Below are 26,555 nucleotides of genomic sequence, written 5' to 3' on the forward strand. Positions count from 1 at the left end.
TGGATAAAGGCATTCTAGAAGTGTTTTAAATGTCTTAAGGATTTTCTAGTTATCTGCATTTCTAACATCTTAAATTTTAGCATGCAGTACTGCTTCACTTGAGGAAAGCATTTTAAAATCCTTTAATAAATTCTATAATTGGTATCCCCAGGCACAAAAAACCCCCCACATCTTTAAAAAAAAAAAAAAGTGCTAGTTTTTCTTAAAACCGTTTACCAGTCAAATTTGCTTAACTTCTGCCTTGGCAATATCCTATAATTAGGAAAACCATGCCTTTCTGTCTATTTGCTCTTATGCCAGGGCCCAAAACAATATATAGTCTTGTATACTCCATTTCTAAGGAAAAACTCAATTTTTGCTATATTTGGTAACACTGTCTTTAAAAAGAAAACTATTAGCATCATTTATTTAAAGTCTAAAAGTTAAATATTTTAGACCTTTCATTGGGAAGACATGGACATCATGTGGAAACAGGTTTTTGCGTTTCTTTTTTTAAATTTAAATTCAATTTGCCAACATATAGTAGAACACCTAGTGCTCACACATCAAATGCCCTCCTCAGTGCCCATCACCCAGTCACCCCATCCCCTCATCCTCCTCCCCCCTTCTGCAACCCTTTGTTTCCCAGAGTCAGAAGTCTCTCATGGTTTGTCTTCCTCTCTAATTTGTCCCCACTCAGTTTCCCTCCTTTCCCTTAGAGTCCCTTTCACTATTTCTTATATTGTAGAAACATGTTTAATAACTAAATTTTCTTAAGTGAATTTTAAAATAAATTTTAAAGCTACCTTACATAATATATAATATGCAACTTTATGCTACTTTATGTAACATATGCATATATATAACATATTCATTTAGTGTGTATTTATTATACACATTAAACATATATAGAGGCCCCTCTCTCTCTCTCTCTCTCTCTCTCTCTCTCTCTCTCTCACACACACACACACACACACACACACACACACTCGAAAGAAAGCACCAACACAGAGGACTTTCTGTGGACAAATTGGTTTCCTTAAGGAACGATTAATTCCATAGCAGGAACTTCCTCCGGATGGGGGTAGAGGTAGGGCAAAAAGCATTCTTTTTTAAAAAAATTTATTTATAACTCACTCAAATCTTGACTGCATTTCCTGTGTGCCAGGCACTGGGTTTGGCTTTGGATAAATAGCTCCTGCCCTCACAGGAATTAACAGGCTCTTGGAAGGAATGTGTGAAGAAATGAGGTGAATTTACATGTGGAGCTGCGGAAGGCCAGAATGTTAGGTTTTGTCAGGATTCTTAGGAATGATCCAGCCCATCCCTTTATTTTATGGGAGAGAGACTGAAACCGAGGGCGGTAAAGGGGTGTGCTCCGGTGAGCGGCAGGTAGAACCAAAGCCCAAGAGGAGGCCTCCTGACATCCCGTCCACCCGCTCTCCCAACTGTCCTCGGCCGCCCTCTGTCACGCCGTACGCTGAGGCACAGAGACAGCTGCTGAAAGGAGAGCAACCCTCTGAACGGTCTGCCTGCAATAGCAAGAAGCTTACCAATTAAACAGTAGGTCATCAAAACAGGGCCTTGGGCCCAGAGCTGCTCATCTTACAAACAGGAAGAAGGGTTCAAGGAAGGTCTGGATAGACAACTGTCTGCTCCTGAAGGGGAGGTAAGAATAGTTGGGCACATTTTGGCTAACCAGCGCCTAACCAGCCTAGGATTTCCTTTCTGCAGAACCCTCGCCTTCTGGCACCATTCCTGGCACACAGGGAGGCTCACTAAATGATGAGACGAATGAATGAGACAAGTTGGCAATTCCTTATATGTTCTCGGTTTGAGAACCAAAAAAAAAGCACAGCCCCCGTGGGTGCAGAATTACTGAGATGAGCGTTTTGTTGATCACATGGCCTTCTAGAAATGGTCAGATCATTTTACAACCTCCATTGGAAGGCCTGGGTAGGAAGTCAGGGATTGTACACACACTGTGATCACTGGGTGGGGGGGGTGGGGAAGTGCTCTTAAATACAGATGAAAGGTAAGACAAAGTCAAGACACGCTGAAGGGCTTGATTCATGAAGACCTCTTTCAGCCCAAAAGGAAGCCAACATGGAAGAAGAATGATTATTTCCAGGGATAGTCATTTCTGAACTTCTGAAAAAGCATGCTCTTATTTTTTTTTCTGATTTTAACTACTATAGACAAAAAAAGATGCCCAATTGTGTCTAGAAGACAAATCTGTAAATTGAAATATTTTCAATATCAGAAATCCCCAGACTAGGAAAAAGAAGCTTGAAAGATTATTTATTTATGTATTTATTCATAAGAGACACAGACGCATAGGCAGAGGGAGAAGCAGGCTCCCGCAGGGAACCGGACATAGGACTCGATCCCAGGACCCCAGGACCCCGGGACCACACCCTGAGCCGAAGGCAGATGCTCAACCACTAAGCCACCCAGGCGTCCCGGAAAAAGCTTTAAAAAGTTAGTTGTTTGTTGGCAGCACAGAGGTTATTAATTGTAAAAACTGCCTCGGTTCTGGGAACTTAATGATGTGACACAAACATGGAACAAGACTATCTTCAGTGACTTGGGGAGATTGCCCTGTCAGGGTACAAAATCCGCAACTGGACTCTGTGCGTCAACTCCACACAACCACCAAATACTGCTCGAGTTTATTAGTGTCTGCCTCCTTATCTGGGGGAGTTGGAGGCTTGTAGAGGAGCTCTTCTGAAGCCACACCCTTGCTAGCCTTCCAAACACCAGGCCTCACACAGACACCGACAGGGAGGAATGAGGGAGACGTTGCTTTCCCCCACTTAATTTTGAATCAATCGTGCAGACTGAAACATCTCCAGCTATTAAGTAAAGAGACTAGAAAAGAATGGAACTTGGACAATGGTTTTGCTTTCAAAATAAAGCACACCCGCCAACAGAACTTTGGTCTGAGAAGATTCACCACGGTATTGTGTACGATAGCAAAAGACTAAGACATTCGGCCCACCAGTGAGAGGTTATGATCCATCTGTTCAGAAATTCTATATGACTGTTCCTGAGAATGAGGGAGCTCTGTAGGTATGTAAATAGAACAATCTCTAGGGAACACAGTTCAGAGAGGAAAAAAACCCAAGGGATGGGATTATATACACGAGCATGCCATTGCCTGTAGTAGTTAGAAAGGGAGGACATATATACGTATACAGCGAATCTCCCAAGGAGGATACATGAGAGACTGGTAACAGTGGGTTCCTCTGGAGAGGAAAAATAGGTCAGGGATGGGAGAAGATCTTCCTTTTTTTCTTCTGTACCATTGGAAGTTTTCCTATGTGCATTTATTACTTATCTAAAACATAAAGATACAGAAGTAAAAAAAAAAAACATAAAAACGTGGTCATGCATGCATCAAACTCAATTATTTTTTTAAACTCAATTATTTTCTTGATGGACTGAAAGGAGGTGACCCCAGAATTATCTGCTAAGCAACAAATATAGCTTAAGAATGTAATCAAGAGGGCAGCCCAGGTGGCTTAGCGGTTTGGTGCCACCTTCAGCCCAGGATGCGATCCTGGAGATCTGGGATCGAATCCCACGTCGGGCTCCCTGCATGGAGCCTGCTTCTCCCTCTGCCTGTGTCTCTGCCTCTCTGTGTGTGTGTGTCTCTCATGAATAAATAAATAAAATCTTAAAAAAAAAAAAAAAAGAATGTAATCAAGATCATCCAAACTGAGAGCCCTCCTGGTAAAACTCCTCCTTGCAGAAATGACAAAAATCAATACCCAAAGGAAAAGTGAATTTGGTTACGGTCATAAAATGGTCAGGGGCCTAGAAGCCAGGTGTCCCAGGTCCACTGAGGTGCCCGTGACTCAACCCGCCACTCTGCTCCCTCTAGTCATTTGATTTCAAACTATTTGTGAACCTTCTCTGAGCTTACGGCTCATGTTACTGATAGTTGAGGTTCTTTAAAGGCACTGCTTTTGTCAGCTACTCAGAGAAAATGGGAGCAAAGAAGGTCCAAGACTGAGAAACAGAGAGGAGGTCCTCAGGAGAGCACAGGAAGGTAAAACATGTAAATCTGCAACACATATAACACAACTTGGGATAATATGCCAGGACATTTTAGGGAGAGAACAATAGTTCAGCTAAGGGAAAAAAAAAAAGAGTTTCACAAATGCAGTCTCTGAGGCCAAACCAGTTAAGGGTAGGTTGCCATTAAATGCCTCAAAAAGGCTAAAGACCTCATCAGCTCTAGATTTTTGCCAGTCCCCACAGAAAGGAATAACCCAAACAGAAGATTTCTCCATTGAAGCAGGAATGTACCAAAACTAAAGCAGACACGTCTTTTTTTTCCTTCCAAGAGAGTCAGAACTTAAATTTAAAGCCACATTTATCTTTTTCATTGTTTTCATCTCCTTTTCTTTTTTTTTCCCCTTTCAATAATTGGCTTTCTCTTCTTTTTCTGGAAATCAATAAAACCATGCTCTGCAGCTATGTGGCCAGAAATATTTCATTGCTATTATTCAGTATAAAAGAAAACACAGAGTCAAACAAACTCCACAGCATCTGAGATCCGGACACCCGTTTGATTCAATGACCGTGTCCTTGGTGAAATAAACAGTCAACACAGGAATGGGGTGTGGCCGGGGGTGGGGGTGACCATCCCTGTTGGATACGACCCTTTAGTTAATGCTACCCCGAGCAATGTACACTGGTGCACCCTCTGGACTGCTCCAGCAAACACACTTGGTCACTTCTACAAAGGCCCAAGAGTAGGCTCAGGCCAGGCCAGGAAGGTCCCTGAACTCGGTTCCAAGCCCACACGTCATTTGCTACCTAAGAAACAAACATGTAAAAAAACAAAAAAAGAAAAGACTAAAGAAAGAAAGAAAAAAGGTAAAGGCTTCACTCTTGAACTTTTGCCTTTTGCAGCACAAGGGAATGGGGAGCAACAGCTCATAAAGTGCTTTGGCAGCTTCTCCAAGCCAGGAGCTGCAGACGATGAGGGAGGCCAGTGAATCAGAGGCTGCCCAGTACGCCTCCTGGAATGTTTGACAAACGTCTTTTTGGCCTCAGAGAGGTTCAGTGACTTGCTATTCTTGTGTCCTGGGCTTGCTTCCCACATTTTTAAAATAGGCTCAGTTACACACACACACACACACACACACACACACACACAAAGACACACAGCAACACACAAATGCACATGTGTGCACACACACACAACCACAAGGAAACAAAATCTTAAGGGGTTAGGTTCAGCTATGAACCTAGGCCTGGATGGAGCTGGCTCTGAGCAGGTTATGGAAAGAACAACCAGTGTGCCGATGGCTAGAAGCCACACCAAAGCCCTAGAAAGACACAGAAATTACTTTATTCCCTTCAAATCCTTCTCCTCAATTCACATGTGTGTCTGGGGAGGAAAAAGAGGAATGTCTGTGGCTGGTATGCATCTCTCATCTCATTCCCAGCCTCCTTTCTCCTTGGGACACACTCCTCAGCTGAGAGATCACTATACCTGGCACTTAAAGTTGAACCTTTAAAAATACACGATTCTGTCAACATGTCAGAGGCACAATTCCATTTAAGTGAGCAAGAAGGCCTCTCTAAGCACTCCATGACTTTTTCCACCACCCCACCCCCGGCACCCACTCCCCAACACTGCTTCTGTCTATCAATAATGGAAAAGTGTCACATGTTGCTGTCTATGGTTCATTCGTTGCATAAAAATATAATATCCATGGGTTCACATTCATATAAACAAAAGGCTGAATACATAAATAAATACAGGGAGAAGAGACAAATCTCCTGAATGGAAGAATTTGAAATAATTTAATGTAGATACACTGTCCTCAAGGAGGGAGAGCAAAACTCTCACTCCTTAACAGCGGGTTGTGTATAGTGACCTCCTCCCAGAGAGTACAGTCCTGAATGGGAGGGGTGAACAGTCACTTTAGAGGGAAGAACTCCTGTGTGTCAGCCAGATGATCAAGGTCAACCTCAACAATGATAAATTGTAGCGATAGCTTAACCTTTGATAAAATGTGACAAAAACAGCACTTCCTCCCAAAAGCCCATCATCCCAAGTCTAATCAGAGAAAAACATCAGACAAATTCCAACAGGGGGGAATCCTCAAAATCTCTAAGCAGTACTCCTCAAAACTATCAAGATCATCAAAACAAGGAGTCTAGGAAGCTGTCATGGCCAAGAACAATTTAAGGAGACATGACAAGGAAAGGTAATGAGGTATTCTCTATGGGACTCCAGAACAGAAAAAGACAGTACGTAAAAATGAAGGAAATCCCTGTATCGATATTGTTTCATCAATTATAACAAAGGTAGCACACTAATGTAAGATGTTAATAATATGGGAAATTGAGTAAGAGTGCATATGGGAACTCCATCTTCTCAATTTTTCTGTAAATCTGAAATTGTTAAAACAAAACAAATAAACCCTCTGTGTGTATATGTTTGTGTAGTAACCGTATCTTCAATAAATACCACGAACTGTGCAGGACACTGTATCTTCTATACTATCAATTCATTTTTATAGGGTACATAAAAATGGACACGTTTTTATAGGCTATATTAAAAAATGGATAGATATTCCCAAAAAACATGGTCTCTAGTGTGTTCCATGGGAGCAAATAGATACTGGGATAGAATAAAAATATAATGGTAGCTGCTTCCAGAGGTGTCCCATGGTCAAATAAGATTGGGAAATGTTGGGCTAACCAAAGTGAAAAGAATCTATTTTATCGCAGGATTCCTCAGAGCCTTTAAGGCTCTAACAGACAGTGAGACTTTCCAAGGAGGAGACAGAAACTGCAGCACTTCTCAGACTTGGAAGATGAGTGTTCTCCTGAGCAGGAACACTGGGAAATGCTGGTCCACTGCAACTTAGCAGATGTCTTGGCAGTACTGAATTTGAACTGAGTCGAAGACGAATTACTATTTATTAAGCTCTTACTATGCGCTAAGCCCTTTACAATCAACTATGCAGATGTGTAGGGGGACGTGGAGCCAGAGAGAGGAACACAGCAGCCTGCTGAAGAGTGAACAAAGTAGTCTGACTTGCCTAGAGTTACCTACTGCTGTTCAAGATACAAAGGAATGTAAAAATGGAGAAAAACAAAACACAAGGGAAGGCAAGGGTTAGAAAAGCCTGCCAGAGTATCTGCTTTACCTTCTCCATAAGCAAGTGCTGATTTAACAGGAAAGCTTCAAAGTTAGTTTAACGAGAGAGAGGCAGAGACACGGGCAGAGGGAGAAGCAGGCTCCCTGTGCGGAGCCTGATGCGGGACTCGATCCCAGGACCCCAAGATCACGTCCTGAGCCCAAGGCAGACACTTAACCACTGAGCCACCCAGGCATCACCAAAGTTTAACTTTTATGTCAGTTTTCACAGATGGTGAGTAAAACCTTGTTACATTAACCTTACTTCCATATATTCAAAATAACCTATCTTTTAGGGTGTGTGTTTTTTTTAACTTGCTTCTGTGATAAAATCACATTAAATGTTCTGAAGAATCCTTCCAACATCATCCTTTGAGAGTGGGGAAAGCTTCAAAGAGGCTGACTTACTTTGAATTCCTGGTTGCAGTTTCCACAAAACAGGTGAATATGCAACATTCCAATACACACCTTGGGTAATACACTTGATTTGGAATCTAGGAAAAAACTTTCTCAATTTGATGTCTGGGCTAATAAGCTTATATAGATTGCATGAGAAACACCTTCCCGAAACCCAAGTAGCCTCTAAGAGGGGAGCACACGGGCTCCTGAGTCATGACTGTTAGAACTGAAAGCTTGGGGCGCCTGAGTGGCTCAGTCAAAGGTCTGCCTTTGGCTCAGGTCATGATCCCAGGGTCCTGAGATCAAGTCCCATATCGGCGCCCTGCTCAGCAGGGAGCCTGCTTCTCCCTCTACCACTCTCCTTGCTTGTGCGCTCTCTCTCTGTGTCAAGTAAATAAATAAAATCTTAGAAAAAAAAAATCAAAGCTCAGCCATCATTTCATTTTTCCATCCCCATTCTGCAAATGCTAAAAGGGCAACCAGTTGTCCTGGTCTGACAGAGACTGAGGGGTTTCTTGGAACACGGGATATCAGAGTAAAGCCTGGATGGAAGAGTCCCAAGCAGATGGGGTGGTTGGTCACCCTAGGCCTGTGACTGTCACGGCCCCTGGCAGCAGAAACCCCTCACCACCACCACCAAGTTTCCTGCCTCCATCCTAACGTATCCCCTTACAAAGAGAACCAATGTCAGTATGAAGCAGCCATTCGAAATTCAGAACCACAGTCCGGCAGCCCAGACTAGCTCTCAGTGTGTCTGTCCTCCATGGATTACAACTAGCTGACTGTCCTTTTGTACCCACATTACCTAATAATCAGACAGGAAATATTCCTCCTCCACTTACTCTGTAACTTTTTAGGGAGGTCGAGCACTATTTATGACATTGCACTGCATCACTCCTAAGCATGCACTTGGTTAAGTCTGAATGTCAGGAAATCTCTCCTGTTGGAGTCTTGGTTGGGGCCATACATGCTGAAGAGAAGCTCTTTTAACAAATTCTGAACTGGGGCTGCCTGGGTGGCTCAGTTGGTTAAGTGTCTGCCTTTGGCTCAGGTCCTGATCTCAGGGTCCTGAAATGGAGCCCCAAGAAGGGCTGCTTTCTCGGGGGGAGTCTGTTTCTCCCTCTCCCTGTGTCTCTCCTCCCCCTCACGTTTTCTCTCTCCTTCTCAAATAAATAAATAAAATCTTCAAAAAATAAAAGAAACACCGAACTATTCTTTCCTGTGATTTGAACTAATTCTTGTCTTCCTGAGAGCTGGATTTGTGCTCTTTATATAAAAGAGCTGAGAAGGAGCCAAGTGACCCCCTACCCCTCGGAACCAACCCCAATGATATGGATTTCCTTTACAAACACAGAACAAAAATTATTTAGTGCACTTCAGATCTGCCTCTGATGCACAGACACTAAATACTATGCTCAGTTTCAGGCTTTATGGGTCAGAAACTTAGAGTAACCATCATTCCCATAATCTTACAAGTGAAAATTTAATGAATACTCGGTTTTTATGACTATTTTCTCTTAACTTCTAGAACATAGCTCTCTGCTCAACATCCATTTCATTTTGCTCTCTTTTATTATTAGTAGTTTACAAACTCAATTTCCCCACAGTGCTCATTACAGGTGGGGTCATGTATTCACCCTACTTTGTAACACTACCATAGAGGTTCAGGCTGAAAGAGACCAGGGTTCTCAAATCTTTCCTTAGCAGGAGGATCCTTCCCTAGAGTCCATGTATGGCAGGAAGCAGAGGCAATCCTCATACGCAGGGGTTCAGTTCAAAGCAAGCTTAGAGCCTGAGCTGGTGCCAGTGGTAAAGGAGCACTTAAATTGCAGTCCCTTTGATCGTCTTCTCTAAATCCTCTGGTCTTTCTTCCTTTTTTCTCTTAAGATTTTATTTATTTATGAGAGACACAGTGAGAGAGGCAGAGACATAGGCAGAGGGAGAAGCAGGCTCCCTGGAGGGAGCCCAATGCAGGACTCGATCCCAGGACCCAGGATCACAACCTGAGCCACCCAGGCACCCCTGGTCTTGCTTTCACTCTGCTTTTCTTACAGGCATTTCTCAACTCTTGTATGAAAATATTAAACAAATTTTAAAAACCTGAACACACACCACTTTCAGAGTCTGGTTACTAACTAAGCTTAGCTCCTCTTCACATCACCCTAAAATCCTGGCATGGGACCTTGGGACACAGTTTAAAACCAATGACTGCAGCCAATTCACTCATTTTAGAAACGATCCTTGGAAGGATAAATGACTCAGCACAAATCACAGGCACATTCTGTGACAATCGTAGGAAGCCCAAGGGATATACTAGAGTGTCACAGAGGGCATCAGTTGCATTGATCATCAATCGCTGCCCAGAGTTAAATTCAGTGGCAAGGATGTGTTTCCTTTTCCCTATTTCATGAAAAAGCCCGATGCAGACTAGTGTAATTAAATTATTTATTATTACAAAATGATGAAATCAACATGAATCACAGGTTAGGATGACCCCGTTTGTGTAATCTGGTTTTACAGAAAATGGTATGGGGCTTTCTTCTTCAGTTTAAAAAAAAAAAAAAAGGCAAATCAGGTAACTTTTTAAAAACTACATTTCCTAATTCAGGAAGGTTTAAACAAGAAGAGGGGCTGGCATCAGGCAATACTAGACTTTCTGGCCACAGCGGCTTTCAGAAAGTAATGATATGCAACCGGACGAAGCCAAAACATACAGGTGTAAATCGTTTCTGACATATGTGCAGACCCAGCCACACCAAGCTTCAAAAATATTTCAGCGTCAAGAGTGTCTGAGTGCAGCTGTGGGTCTTTTCCTCTCTGTTTATGGGCCATACATGGCTTAACTCATGTGAACTGGCCAATGTCAGGTGTCACGCAGCTCTGTCTGATGGAAAACACATGTCTACCGAGGTAGGAAGAAAAACCCAGCCACAGTCCAGCCTTGACTCAGTCACGATACAAAGAAGAGGAAAAAAGGGCTTGCAGACACGTCTCTTGCCCTTCTTGTGTCTCTCTTAGCTCCTGCCAACAATGAGCCGCTTGTTTCTCTTATTTCCCAGAAACAGTATTAGCCGTCCAACAAGGTCAGCAAAAAAAGAAAGAGAAAGAAAGAAAGAAAGAAAGAAAGAAAGAAAGAAAGAAAGAAAGAAAGAAAGAAAGAAAGAAAGAAAGAAAGAAAGAAGAAAGAAAGAAAGAAAGAAAGAAAGAAAGAAAGAAAGAAAGAAAGAAAGAAAGAAAGATAGAAAGAAAGAAAGAAAAGAAAAAGCAACTCTTCACTTCAGGGTGCATTTGGTTCCAAAAATCTGTAAAGTATTAAACCAAGAAGTTGTACTATCCCAACTTCACACGGAGCCTTTTATTCCAATTCTGGGTGAGAATAACCACAAGGCAATTTCTCAGCCGGCGCAGTTGATAAGGACAGAGCTCTGGGGTATGTGTGCATTCAGCCACTTTCCTGGCCTCACTGGGTCAAGCCTTAAAACCACTTCCAGGTGCCTCTATTTGACAGGTGGATCTTAGGTTTTCCAGATACCCCGGCTCCTCTGGTTTTCGACGGCTAACCCAAGCTGCATTAACTTTACAGAAAACCCTGAATTTTTAGGACCAGAAGATGATTTTCCTACTTGCTATCCCATCTACTCATCTACACAGTAAGGTAGTCAAACCAGTGTGCAAGGATCCAGGCAAAGGCAACTCTGCTCTCCTTGGTGTATGTGATGGAAACGCCCGTAACACTGGTTTTTATACTTTCCTAGCACATGTGTTACCTAGAATATATATTTTGTTGACATTTAAAAGATTGAGACATCATTTTTCATCATTATAATACATCCAGAACAAGCCACATGTAATATGTCTAGAACAAATCGGGTTGCTGATTTCTTCTGGATCCTTCTGCTGTAAAGAAATCCTATTTCTTCCACCTAAAGCAGGACCAGCATATGCTACTCAGATTCCATCTAATTTATGGGATGTCACAAGATTTATCAAAAGTGGCCCGTGACAGGAAGCACATCTATGAACACAGCTAGTGAACGCAGGCAAATAACTTGGAAAAAAAGGAAATTGGGCGCTTCACTGTTCTCCACAAAGTTATCTTTGTGTCTTTGAATTTAATTCAATGGCCTGGCAATAGCAAAACCAAAACTGTTTTATTATCTTCAGACAATAGGTGCACTTTTATCCTAGCAGGAAATGGAAACTCTGATTCATGCATTTATTTTCATTAGTCAGGAGAGAGTTTATTGTAGCTTTTTATTGGTTCGCTTTCCTGAATGATTTTAAAACTACTCCAGGTGCGAAGTGTGGCAACCCAAGCAAAATAACAGAAAAGGAATCTACAGCTGTGTTCCACGAGAGGCAGAGAAAAAGTTGTCAGTGTGGAAGGCTAATTTTTCATCTGTTTTCTTTCTGTAATGTACCGTTTTAGTAAACATCTTTATTATTTAAAGAGCTCATACAACAGTCACTCCAAGAAATAGTGAAAGAACAATTATGAAATAGAACAAGCAATTAGAAATCAAACATGGAAAAATTATCAACCTCACAAGGAATCATAGAAATACAAATGAAAATAAGAGCCATTTTTCAGCAATCAGATTAGCAAAAATAATGTGAGGCGGGTGGGTTATTTGCATCAGGCCAGGACTACTCAGTGGAAAAAACAAACAAACAAACAAACAAAAAAGAATTTAACCAGGGGTAGCAGGATTAGGCAATCTGGTAAAAATTTTATGTCAAATTTTGGGAATACATGCAAATTTTGAGGACTGTACCCCTAGATCTTATAGAATTTCTAGTGACCCCCCCCCAAAAAAAATAATTACCTTTGAAATGAAAAAGTGACAAAGAATTAGTAATGGTAGTGTTTGGATATTAGGACAAGAGTTGACGTTTTCTCTCCAGTGTTCTACAGTTCATTTAATTATTTACCCACCAAATATCTGCTGAGCCCCAGCCAGGTACAAGGCACTATTTCAAGGTGCTAGAGGGAACAAGATGGAAAGGTCCTGGCCCTCTGAGAGGTTAGTCTAGTAGGAAGACAGATGATAAGGGCTTTGTACAAACAAATGTGGAACTATATTAGGCACAGAAGTTAAGGAAGGCCTCTATGAGGAGGTGATGTGTGATCGAAGAAATCTGAATGAAGTGCAGAAATCAGTACTTTCTGATTCCAGGCCGAGGAACAGTAAATATACAATCCTAAGGTGGGAAGTTGCCTGTCCTGTGGGTCTGGAGTACTTGTGCAAAATAGGGTGGCCCACATGGCTGAGGAGCAGAGTAGGAGGGGTGGGGACCAGAGCCCCGGGGCCTCATGGCTGTGGCCAGCACTGCAGTTGACCTCACTCCAGAGTGACAGACATCTCTTTTTGGCTCACTGCTCAGACTAATGGGAAACCACCAGAAAATAAAAAATTCTGAAGAAATTCAGACAGAGAAGTTGTGGGGGTACCCTCCCTGAGATTAATGTCTCTGGGCTATTGTCTCTCGGCCCTGTGAGGTGTTCAGGACTACCTTTGAGGAAGAAGAGAATAAGCTTTAGAGGGGGGAGATGGTCAGGGGAGCTAGAAACCAGAGCAGCTCTGCTTTTAAAAACTTACAAGAGGAGATTCTGATCCCGGGCAAAACAAAATAAGACCTGTATCTCTAAGTTTTATTTGGGAGGGCAGGCCAAGGGGGTTTTGTTCTTAAAAACAAATATAAATAAAACACAGCAACAACAAACAGAGCTACAACTCTGGATTTTCCTAAGTTTATCCTGAATCAAACTGGGTCTGGGGTGTACCCTTGTTTTGGTCTTCAGGTATTCCTGACTGGTGCTGAGATCATGCCATGACCCAGGAAAGTCTCCAAGACTCTTGGTGTTCACTGTTGTGAGTTTTGAACACTGCCACCTGGAGCACAGTGTCCAGATCGCTTATGGGGAATTGAAGGGAGAACTCCCTCTTTGGTATCTATATATGGAAAAACTACATTTTTCCTCAACACCAGGTGAGGCTTGACCTCATAAATGCTTTGACTTCCATAAATGAACATGCCTTGCTCTTTGTGAGAGCCCCCAAATCTCAAAACCAAAATGCACAGGCACCTCTAGCAACCACAAAGGGCCTGGGGTATATACATTCTTCTTCCTGGCTTTACTATTTCCTCAGCCATGGTCTCCCTTTACCACAACTTAATTATCTGTATGTATCCTTTCGCATTATGTATTTATTTTGTAAGAGGCAATAACAGGGAATAAATGAATGCAGGCATCAGAGTTTCATTCTAAAACTCTACCTCTGTGCATCAGGGTATACAGACCGTTATTGGTTAATTTAAAAACGTTCCGTGAAGCTAACTGAGCATGCTGGCAGTGACATTTGCTCATCATCCCAAGAAGAAGGGTTCACTTGACCTAAGGCCACACCTTACAGAGATTCAGTGGAACAAAAAGGGTCTCATCATATTGCATTGTCTTTATAGAACATACTCAGTAGAGGAGCCAGTTGACCCAAGCAAACGCTGCTCTTCCCCCATCTTCCACACACACCACCTTAGCCAAGGGGTCAAAGCCAACATCTCCCAGATTGGGACAAACTGACATCATGTGCCTCCTGATAGAGGAGACATTGAGAAGAAGACATCATCACTTCTGTGGCATTCTTGCCAAAAATGTATAACCTAAATCTAAACCATGAGGAAACACCAGACAAATCCAAATTAAAAAAACAATCTACAAAATAACTGGCCTATACTCTTCCAAGATGTCACAATCCAAAAACATGGGGGGCGGGGACGCCCAGGAATCATTCCAGGTGAAAAGAGATTAAATAAACAGGACAACTAAACGCAGTGCATGGTCCGTGATAGATCCTGGACCACAAACCAAAATAGCCAAAAGGAACATTGTGGTGGCAAATGAAGAAATTTGCAAACACGGATGTGGATTAGACAATAATATTTGTCCCAATGTTAAATTTCCTGATCTGGATACCTATACTGTGCTTATGTAAGAACATACCCTTTTAGAAAATAACAGTCTGAAGTATTGAGGGATAAAAGAGCATGCATGGGGTCTCCAACTTAATCTCAAAAGGTTCAGGAAAAAAAATGAAAGGAAAAGATATATGAACATACAGAGAAAGTGAGATAAGCAAATGTGGCAAATCATAAACAATTAACAAAGGCAAATCTGGACAAAGGGTATATGGGAGTTCCTTGTACTGGAAACTCTTCTGTAAGTTTAAGATTATTTGAAAATAAAAGGTAATGTATTAAAAAAAAAAAACAAGAAAAACAAGAAAAACTTCCCTATCCACACCCTAAACTCCCTGGAGACTGAAAAATCTCAGTCTGGCAGGGTCAGGAGAAACTGCGTCACGTATGGGCCATTGTATAGTAACATTTTTATCTTTGAGGAACAACTCTCCCCCCCCCCAAATAAACAATGGTTTTGAGAACTGACCAGGGTTGGAAGGGGAGAGAACCCCAGTTGTCATAGGTGCTAAGGATTCTAAGACTTCACACCCACTGTTCCTCCCAGCTCCCCACCCCCACACCAGATCCCAACTGTTACTTAGAAATAACTGAGTGAAGTTTGTCAGAAGGTACCGACTTCCGGTTATAAAATAAATTAGTCATGGGATGTAATGTACAGTTAGCAGTAGTGTATCATATATTTGAACATGGCTATATGAGTACATCTCGACTGTCCTCATCACAAGAAAAAAGAATTTTGTGACTGTGTGGTGACGACGTTAACGATTTACAGTGGTGAGCATTTCGCAACAGGCACCTGTAACAAATCATCACATCCTACCACTGAAACTAATATAACATTATGTCAATTCTATCTCAAGTTTTTGGAAAAGGGGGGAAAATCTCATGTTCAAAAAAAAAAAAAACAAGACAGCTGGGAAGGCAGGATGAGGAATTGCTCTATGGGACTGGTCAGAACAGTCTTACAGAAGAAACATTCTGGACAACCATACCTGACAACAGGACACCAGACTTTAAAGAATTAAGTTTGCTTCGGAGGGGAATCTGAGCCCTAAGAGTTAACTGACTGTACAGCTTGAGGCCCTTGACTTTCCAGAGTTGGAGCTGGAGGAGTTATTCCATGTTGGCCTTCTTGACAGATGAAAAACTGGACAATCGCAAAGGGCAGAGTTGGGTCTGGAGAAGGCACTAGCAAAGGCAGATATGGAAGTATGTCTCAGGAAGAAACGTGTCAGGCCAAAGCCAGGTATTTTAATACAGTTTGGGCCCTGGGACTCCCTCAAATTGCAGGGAAAATGAGTTTTGTGTTTAAAACTAGGGCAGAGACAGAGGAGAAGACCATGCACAAAAGACTGAGACATGCTGTAGACTGGAGAAGTGAGGTCTCCAGTGGAATATCCTTCGACGGCAGCGTCTCAGGCCATAGAGACAGAGCAACTACAGAAGCAAGGAGCTCAGAAGCCTTCCCATTTGTGGCTGCTCTGAGTGTTCATTTTATTAGGATGGGCTGATCCAATTCCACTTGGGGAGCGATTAGAGTTCCATTCTAATTAATTCAGGCATTCCAGCAGTTGACAGAAGTAGAAACGGAATATTTTTCTTGATATTTGAAGTGTGAGCTTTGAAGCAGCTAAATGAAAGTTTTGTGAGCCAGGACAAAGTCACCCACATTAAACAATATTTTTTACTTTATTTTCTTCCAGCCCTGCAAATCTGTAACTCTTGGCAGAACTGAAAACTCACAACTCGATCTTCACTGGTGTCTGAGAAATAGAATACTGGAAAGGAAAAGGACTAAAATAATATGGAATGAAATGCATGACATGTACTGGGAAGCAAAATAACTTCAAATGAAACTTCCATTTATGGCTTAGTCAAAAACATATGGATATGCAAGCTGAAAAACAGAGCTGGTTGGGAACACTAGGTGCCTGGTACATACACTTTTTATGACAACCTTAAATCATTTATTGCACAAGAAAGTAGCGCCCCAAACAATCCACCCCCCAACCCCACCCCCTGCAACACACCTGGTGAATCTGCAATTACTTGTTTCGTTTGATAAAAGCAAACCATGTCAAAATTGTACTTCTTAAGGAATTCCTATACTTCACTAACAAACATTCCAAAGAGCCTGGAAGAAAGGAGAAAGCTAAAGGAAGGCTCAAAAATTTACGTACAGGAGTATTGACTGCAACATCATTTATTAACGGTAGAAAAATAGCATCAACCTGTAGGTCTCTCTATAGAAGAACTGGATAAATTAATTACAGTATATTCCCCTATAGGATATTGTAGGGGGTTTGCAAACAGAAATATGCTCAAGTCCATTCATAAACAATGAGAATCCACTCTGTACCTATCAGAATTATAAAGACTAAAATGTCTAATAATGGACATCACTGGCCAGAGTAGGAGGAAAGGAACGTTTTGATGCACTGTTGGGACTGGTGTTAAATGACATAACCTTTTTGGAGGGCAGTAGAACATCTATTAGAACTTCAAATGCTCATAATTTTTAGATCCAGGAAGTCTACTTCTGCAAAATGACCTTATACGTTAATAGCATAAGGCACGAAGATTTACGTACAGGGATGCATATTGCAGCACTGCTTAATAACTGTACAATCAAAAAGGAATCTAAATATCCAGTATAAGGGACTGTTTAAATAAATTTGGTACATCAATAGAGTGGAATATTACATAATCCTGGCAAAGAATGAATACATCTCTAAGTATGAATTTAGAAAGCTCTCTAGGATATGTTAAGTTTAAAAAAGACATATACACCCAAGCAAGCATATGTATGTAGAGTATTTCTAGAACACTCAGGAAGCCAGTAGCAATGTTTTTGAGGAAGAGGAGAGAAGGGCTGGGGGTCTCGGTGTGAAAGAGACTTACTTCCCATGAATAGTCTTTGGAACTGTTTGAAATTTTTGTCGTGTGTGTGTTACTTTTCCAATAAAAACAGCTAATCAAAAATTATTGTAGACAAATATTAATGGAAATGGAAAGATGCTCATGACATGCTAAATGGAAAAGCTGGCTACAAAAAAAGAATATAGAAGGTTTTCCAACCATTTTTGTTCACATTTATATTGAAAAAAGACAAATATATGAGAAAATGTTAGTGTGGTTTTGATCAGATTACAATGTTATTTTTTTTAATTTTCTCATTTTTTGCTGATCAGCTGTTCTAGAATGACCAAATAGTAATTATATAATATGGGGGGGGGGAGGATTTTTGAATCTTGTTGCCTCAAATATGTTTAGGATCTTATCTTTTCCTGCCTTTTTTTTTTTTTAAACCAAGGAGAGGAGGTGATCTTCCTCTCCTCAGCCCTTAATGGGAAAAGACCATGAAGGCCTTTGTTTTCTTGACTTCTCTTACAGTATTATTTTGCTGACTTCATCACAGAGAATTATTCAGAGTCAAGCATGGTGGAACAGCTGTCCCTGACCACCAGCAACTGCAAAACACCCAGGGAATAAATTTAGACTTCCAGAAAGGAAGAAGAAATCAATCTTCCAGTTGATATGGGGTGGGAGACGTGATGATCACACACAGGCCGGGACACCACCAGGCGCCCCAACAAGGAGATGAAAGAAGAGTGTCCAAATGTCACTCAGCACTTATTAATTTGGAACAAGTGGCCAAAGGACAAACCATCCCAGAATCCCTTCACCTCCAACTAGCTGGATGAAATTCCCTACAACAAGGAAGTTCCTGAGGGCATACTATTGGAAGTCAGCCAGCAGATACTATTAAAACTGTCATAATGATTTCTTAAACTCTCAACAAAGGCCCACAGCTTGGTGAAGAAATTAGAATCCATCGAAAATAAGTAAAGAAGGGAGGTAGTACACACAAAGAAGGGACTTAAGAAAAGCCTGGCCTGGCCTTTACCTCCTTCCCAGGAGGCTCTGCTCCTCTCTGGGGTATGGGGTGCTGGCATTTTTCAGGAGTTTAGGCCTGCAATGGCCTGATTCTCTGGTCAACTCTCAGCAAGCAAAGTTCAAGGTGAGCTTACACACTTACCATGTGAATTTAGACAACATAGTGCAATAACCTGGATCTTAAACCGCAAAGTTTCCCCTTGTTTTTTTGAAGTTTATTTGGTATGACTGGGGTCAAAACTTTCTGGAAAGTGGCCTCAGCGATCATGCACCCAATGTTCACCCGTGCATCAGCACTAACAAGTGCCGAAATGACAAATGCCAATGCCATAATAATAAATGTCTACTTTGGACAAAGAAGCCAGTCAAAAAGCTGGCGAGCACGTTCAGAGTTCTTTTCAGATACCTCAAGTTAAAGAATGGATAGCCTAAGGGAGTTTTTGCCATTGACTATGATGGCTTTCTCAAATCACTGTGCTAAAAAAAAAAAAACACATAATCTTGCTGCAGCTCCTACACCTGGCTGATGACCAGCGTCAACTGGGCACTTGAAGAAAACACTCATTCCAAGACCCCAACTGACACCATCTGAAACAGGATTTCCTAGAGGTGGGGGCCCAGGCATTATTCCAGCAGCAGCCCAACACTGTTCTTTAAGGAGCAATCACATGACTGGATCCTGACGATGTACGGTTAACAAATGCCCCAAAGGATCTTACCCCATGCTAGATGTGGATCCCCACCGGGAGAAACCTTGATCTTAGAGACTAGAGAATAATTTGTTTGCCACTGGCAAATTCAGTCAACTGCAGAAGTTTGAAGCTTCATGGTATTGTCTGGACTGCACATGGGGCCTGCTTCCTTCTTCCCAACACCCCTTCCTCCTCTCCTTCTATAAAAAGCTCAAGACATCAACTGGTTCTCCTTTTTTTTTTTTTTCTTTTAGGAAAAAAGTAAAAGGAGTATAACCACATCACAGAGAAAATAAAGGGAATCACCCCCAGTCAAAAAAGCTTACTATAAATCACTATTAACATTCAAAAATATGTAATTGACTTACTTAACACATTAACTCTACAAAGTGGCGCACCTGTGATACATAATGCACTTGGCTGGGGGCTAGAAATACACAGATGGAGAGCAAAGTCTGTGGGAAAGGAGAAGCTGAAGAGTCTTTTTTTAAAAAACAAAATTATAGTCATAGCACAAATAATTTTTTCTGCTTCATAAAATTAGACTGAAATAATAAAGTTTTCCATATGCCACATAGCCCTTATAACTATTATTTTAATGGTTACAAATATATTTATCATTGTGTTGCATGCATTTACTGGGTGCTTTGTTATAAATAACCCATCTTTGTGTGCACGATTTTCCAAAGTGTTTATTGAGCATAGTACACAGGAATTTGATCTTGGAGAATATTTTCTTAGGAAAATGTGGCATCAACATCTTTCATGGCTCTTAAGACTTCCTATCAAAGAGATTTTCCACCTAAATTTCTAAATTTCACATAATAAAGTCTACAAGCATTTACCACCTCATCTTACTTCATCCAGACAAATGAAAACAGTTGACCATTGAACAATATGGGTTTGAACTGCATGGGTCCAATTAAACACCAATTTTTTTACAGAATAGTGCTGTAAATGTATTTTCTCTTGTGATTTTCTTAACAGTTTCTCTTCTCTAGCTTACTTTTATGGTAAGAATACAGTAATATACATATAACATACAACATATGTGTTAGTTGACTGTATTAACAGTAAGGCTTTGGGTCAAGAGTAGGCTATTAGTTAAGTTTTTGGGGAATCAAAGTTATGTGTGGCTTTTTGATGGTGCAGGGGTCTGTTCCCCAACCCCTTGCGTTTTTCAAGAGTTAACTGTTCAGATCTGGATAAGAGATTCATCTACATTAAGATAAATGGAATATACACATGGAAACCCCAAATTAATTTCTTTATATACTATTACATCTCACTTTATTGCATGAGAGGAATTGAATCAGTTGATTTAATGTTTTTAGCTCCCATTTCATAGATCTTTAGAAGCCTTCAAAGAAAAAAAAAAAAACTGCAATGAATCTCTTTTTGGAAATTCCAAAGAACAGTCTTCAATGATGTTGCTTAGATAGAGTGAATTTTGACAACGATAGCTTCCTGCAAATCCAAGATGAAAATAATGATTTCTACAGTATTTAGAAAACTGTTTCTCCTTTTCCTAACCAAGGGGAGAAAAAAAGGCTTTTTAACCAGAACCCCCTCCCTTTTTCCCCGTGCCTACCAGTCTTCCTTCCCTGCCATATCCACCCACTTTCTATCACCACATTCCTACCAACATCCTGTCACTCAACCCCCCCTCCTGTAAAGTTGTGACGCTTTTTCAGTTTGTGTGTGTGTGTGTGTGTGTGTGTGCTTAAGCAGCTCATGCTAATTTATGCTGCAGAAACACAAAGTTCAAAAAGTAGAGAGAATATCTGAGCTGGAAAATTCCCAGTAGCTAGATGTGTCTGCCACAAACTCACCACATAAATTGGATTAGGAAAAAAAAAAAAAAAAAAACATTGGAAAAAGAATTTTAAAAAATAGCCTATGTATAAATCTGGCTTTTAGCAAACCTTAGCATCTGTGCTTTAAGCAACACTGGGTTGCAGCGTCCCTTAGCTATTTTATTCGCTTTTGATAAAATGTTTTTAAGTGCTTTGTGCACTTCCTAGAGGGAATAAGCCAACTTACCAAACTGAGCACAGACAAGATTTTCCATCTTGTCTTGAAAAGCACGCCCTGCAAAAAAGAAAAACACACACACACACACACATGTGTTTATAATTTGAAGTACAGATTAAGACAGACCTGGAGGACTTAGACTCTGGCCTGGTGGACGGCACATCTTCAAAGGGGAAAGTGTGCGTGCGTGTGTGTGTGTGTGCGTGTGTGTGATATTTTTAAAATTCCTATAGCATTAAAAATACTCTCTGGCTGCACTTTACCAAAAGTTTCTGAACCTGCTAGGGCTGGCAGTCTGGTGAGGTTGTTATACAGGCTTTATTTTTCCTGTTCTGTCTGGGAGGATACTGGCACCCCAGGTCGGGGCCTCAATCCAACAAAGAGGTCTGTTAATGTGTGACAGGAGCCCAGCACACCATGGTTTATGATCACTAGGATTATCACCAAAAGGGCAAAATTGCATGTCACTTTCTCTTGGCAATAACATTTTAAAACGCGGGGATATTTTAAGTTGCTGCATGATTTCAGTATTTGTGTGCTGAGAAACGGGAAAACCTTGCCACCGGCACACTTGCTGGGGCGGAAATGTCCTTCACGTGGAACTTGAGTGTGCCTGCTTGTCACAGACGCCCTGTTAATAATCTGATGGGGAAAGAGCCGGGTCGGAGCACGTGCCTCTTCATCATCTCCTCCCGACTGCTGTCTGTCTGTCCTCTGCAAACGTATTTTTGCAATATAGAAGCAAAAGTGCCCAAACGGATACAAGTTATAGGAAGCACGTCTATCTGAGACTGCACACCGCAAGCTCTTCACACCGCCCCCCCCCCCAAAGGACACAGGGGCCAGAAAAGTGAGGAAAAAAATCAGGCTACCAGGTGGGGATCCTGAGGCCCTGGGATAGAATCCCGTACCAGGCTCCCTTGCAGGGAGCCTGTGTCTCCTTCTGCCTATGTCTCTGCCTCTCTGTGTGTCTCAAAAATCTTTAAAAAAAAATAAAAAATAAACTAAAAATTTAAAAAAAGCTTTGGTGGCTTTCTATAGGCCAAGTACCTAAGTACCCAAGGCAATGTTTGGGAGATAGGCATCACAGCAGCTGGGTATGTTTGCTGTCATTATCACCACTTTACAAAGAAGGCAAAGGAGACCAAGAAAGGGTGATAACAAACAAAACTAGTCAATGTCTAACCCAAGAGAAACTCAACTCTGACCCCAAACTCTTCCCATCAACCACTATACAAAAAGGCGCCCCGCCTCTACCCTACCCTCACTTCCCTAACACCCTAACTGATTTCCTTAACAGGCCTTATTCCCACCCACCCCCACACCACAAGCTCATTGTCCTATATATTAGAATAAGGCCTGCGCAGAATCCTTTTTTTTTTCCTGTTTGTTTAATTTTTTCCCCCTTCAAAAAAATTCAGTCAAGTGTTAATACTGGTTAATGAGACCAGCGAGCCAATTCAAAGATACGAGGTCCTACCTGGTTTGTATTATGAAACAAACAAAAAGGTTCATGTTATGGGGAAAAAAAAAATCAACTTTCACACGTACATTTTCCCCCTTCACTGTTACATAAAAGCAAGGGCTCTAAGCAAGTTGTCTGCCCCAAGCTTCCACCCAGAGATCATCTCCCCTCAACTCCTGAAGCTCTCCAATGTCTCCTTTCTTCTTCCATTCACTGGGCATTTCTGGGGATTGAGACACTAAGGTCACCAATCTGCTCAAACAGAATCAAGTAGGACAAAACCTGACAGAAAATCTGATTTCGCAAACACAAAAACAAAAATTTCAGTTAAAAACTAGACCAAGCCAGAGATGGGTCTTTGAAATAAATTTTGAAAGGGACAGAGGGGTAGGCGCCTGGGTGACTCAATGGTTGAGCATCTGCCTTCGGCTCAGGTCATGATTGATCCTGGGGTCCTGGGATCAAGTCCCACATCGGGCTTCCTGCAGGGAGCCCGCTTCTCCCTCTGCTTGTGTCGCTGCCTCTCTCTCTGTGTGTCTCCCATGAATAAATATTTTTTTAAAAAACCCAACAACCTTTTTTTTGCATTCTTCCCCTGCAGAGTCTATTTCATTTTACTTGGGCATTTGAAAAGTTAGTTGAGTTTAGAGATACAAACGGATCTGCAGTCCTACATAGATGGTTTTTCACTGGATGCTGATGCAGCCCGACAAAAGTTTACTCCACTTTACAAGTCACTCGCTTCGGGACACCTTTAAGTGACAGGTCTCTTCTCTGCCAATTAAAATATGATTTAACTTGCAAGCTGGATTTCAGGAATAGACGCACTGAAAAAATCAGATATTCACGGAGAAGCTTCTCCTGGGGGGAGGGGAACGCACTGAAACATTTCCACCAGAGGGCACTATATTCATTGAAAGTAATAAACATTGTTCCTAATTTAAAGAGCTTTGCGCTCTAACCCGCCCCAAAAACTTTTTTTTTTCCTTAAGAGCGTTTATGATGAACAATGAAATTATCTTCAAATATAACATGGAATTAAATATAAAACTTTTCTCCCCACTAAGAATAATGTTAATAGTAAGAATAAAACAATGACAGCTTGCTATGTTCCAGGCATCAGATCTACGTACTTGACATAGATAAACTCACATAATCTCTTCGTGCTATAATAATAATCTTCATTTTACATATAGGGAAACTAAGGCAAAATTAGTTTATTATTAATTAACAGAGTCATCAAGCTAAGTAATGGGCAAAGCCAGGTTTCAAATTCTGACAGTCTGATTCCCAAAATCCATGAACCCAATCTAGTAAAACACAGAATCCCAATAAGAGGATTTATTTCTGAATGTAGTGATATCATAGATTATATCACGGCCCTATAAATATAGAAAATTAACCTATAAAAGGTACTAATTTTGATCATCTTGTAATACTATTATTAGTCGTATTTTGACATTTTCACACGTACATAAATACCTCCTTGTGAAGGAGACATATCACTTAAGTTCACTTAGTTGTTAGCTACAGCCAATGAAAATACCAAAATTCAGATTTAAGTAGAAGGATCTGCTCTTCATGCTTTTAAAAATTGATAATAACGCGATGAGATGAGCACCGGGTGTTGTACTTTATTTATGTCGGCAAATTGAATTTAACGAAACAAAAAAAAAGGATATGCAATTTAAACTGACCTTCCAAGTATGTACTGATGTATCTAAGCAAATAAAACAAAATTGAAAAATAATTGATAATAAATAGTATACACTATGGAGAGAGCTATAGATTGAAATAACATATTCTGAATAAATCACTTATTATGAGGACCACACTGTGACCCTCTAAATCATCCCCAGTCTTTGGCGGTATTGGCATTCCCTGTTACATGTCTATCCTTGGGATACATCTGTGATTCGCCATAGGCTAGCAACACATGTTGTGATGGACAAATATTCAAATACTGTGAGGGGGAAAACCGGAAATGTGTTGAGAAATTTACTGCTTCAACTGATTTGAAATCTGGAAAGTAAGGTATTTTAACTCAGCAATAGGTAAACATGTTTCTAACATTCAGATCACAGTTTCTTTAGATGTCCTTTACCGGCAATGGTGCTTTTGCAGGGAGGGAGGTGGAGCACAAGTGCAGACGGATTCACAAATGCCTTCAATGCTGAGTTTCAAGCATTCAAGTTTCCTTTTAATTTAATTACTCCACTTTGTACTTATTGCACAATTTTTAAAAATGAAGGCAAACACATAAAACAGCATAAACAAGGATATTCATTCCAGTATTGTGTGTACTAGCAACACACTAGTCACAACCTAGATATCCGTCAGATGGGGTCCGCCAGTTAAATACGCTAATTATGGCATATCATTATGTTGAGGCTATGAGGAAATCTTTTAAAAGAATAAAGCAGCTCTGTGTGTACAGATATTACAGCAGACAAGGCGAGGGACAGAACAGTAGGTAGAGTGTGCTAGCACTCATGTGAAAAAACACAAATCCATGACCAGAACGCACTAGAGGACTCCAGGAATGGGGATCCGAGAAAGACTTACTTTTTGAACAATGCTTTGAAAAAGTGTTTTAATTTTTTTAACCGAGTCCATGAAAGACTTTTTTCCCCCAATTATAATGAATTATAAAATTAAAGTTAATACTTTAATAATCAACCTTTAGAATTGTTGATGAAAATTAAATGGCTAAAAGAAACCTCGAAACTAGTCTAATGCTACCTAATTTGTGGTTTCTTTACTACACTTGCAACTGTTTTCTATTTGAGCTCTTATATATTTGGGACAAATGAGTCATGGGAAGTTTTGGTTTACCACTGCTGGTAGAAGCATTGGTACCATTTTCCTTGATCTGCCTCTTAGATATGAGACACCACAGAAGTTACTCCAAGTCGTTTGCTTTTGGATATATTTTACATCTGCAAGCTTTAAAATGGCAGATCCAGACTTCCTGGAAGAACAGACAATATATTTACTTGAGGCTGACTCGGGTTTACTTGAGTTCATACTCACTTTGGCTAAGTCACAGTATGAGGGAAGGTGTCTGGGAATAATGCTTCCATTTTTATCCTGTTCATTCCTGAAAAATCCAACAGGAGATTCTTTTCACTCTAAAATTAACTATTCTGTGTATAAAGCAGTATCTGGATATCTGATCTTAAATGGAAATGTTATCTGAAAGTTTATCCTTTATAAAACTTTAAAAGTACCCTTTCTTCTTAGCCTTTGTGTGTGTGTCTGGACTGACAACAGAGGCTGATTAGTAACGTCGCGGCAGCGTATTAATTCACATCTGATTTCTTTAGTGGGCAGAGTTTTAGTTCCTCTTTAGTAAAGGCAATGAGCAGAAAATAATCTCTTCTCAATTCTAAAATCACATTTAAACATTCTCAGTGAGGTGAAGAGTGAATGAACTACAGTGTCCTGAGGTAGGCATCTCGAGAAGCCTCCCACAGATTAGGTAAAGGCTGAATGCCTTCTAAACCAGGGCAGGCTCCGTTCAAACTCCAAACGCAAGCTGTATGACCTTAAAAAATCTTCCTACTCCATAAAATGGGAATGCTATCATTTCTTGTAGGGTTGTGGTGAGTTGAATGAGATAAGGCATGAAAGCACCCAGCCTGGTGTCAGTCGCACATGATGCAAAATAATCGTAATAAAAGAAGGAAGGAATGGGATGAGAGGTCAGAATTGCACCTCTGCAAGTCTTCAGGACTAAATTCACAGAATCGGGAATAGACTGGATGAAAGGAGTGATTTTTTAAAAAGTTATTTTTTTAAAAAACTCCAATTGAGGCAATTGAAGGAGACATGGAAACTGTAGGGTGAACCCAGGTAGCAATACCATGACCAGGTAGCAAAGGCGCCAAGAAAAAAAGGCAAAGGTGACAGAAGGGTAATGCGCCCAAGAACCATCTGG

General features: G+C 40.9%; 1 protein-coding gene across 1 annotated transcript in view; it reads right to left on the minus strand.

Annotated features, from left to right (window-relative positions):
- WWTR1 (WW domain containing transcription regulator 1) overlaps positions 1-26,555 on the minus strand; it is a 133,290-nt gene that overhangs the window by 26,674 nt on the left and 80,061 nt on the right. The window lies entirely within an intron of this gene.

This window comes from Canis lupus, chromosome 23 (genome assembly GCF_003254725.2).
Source record: "Canis lupus dingo isolate Sandy chromosome 23, ASM325472v2, whole genome shotgun sequence".
In the NCBI taxonomy this organism is placed as follows: Eukaryota; Metazoa; Chordata; class Mammalia; order Carnivora; family Canidae; genus Canis; species Canis lupus.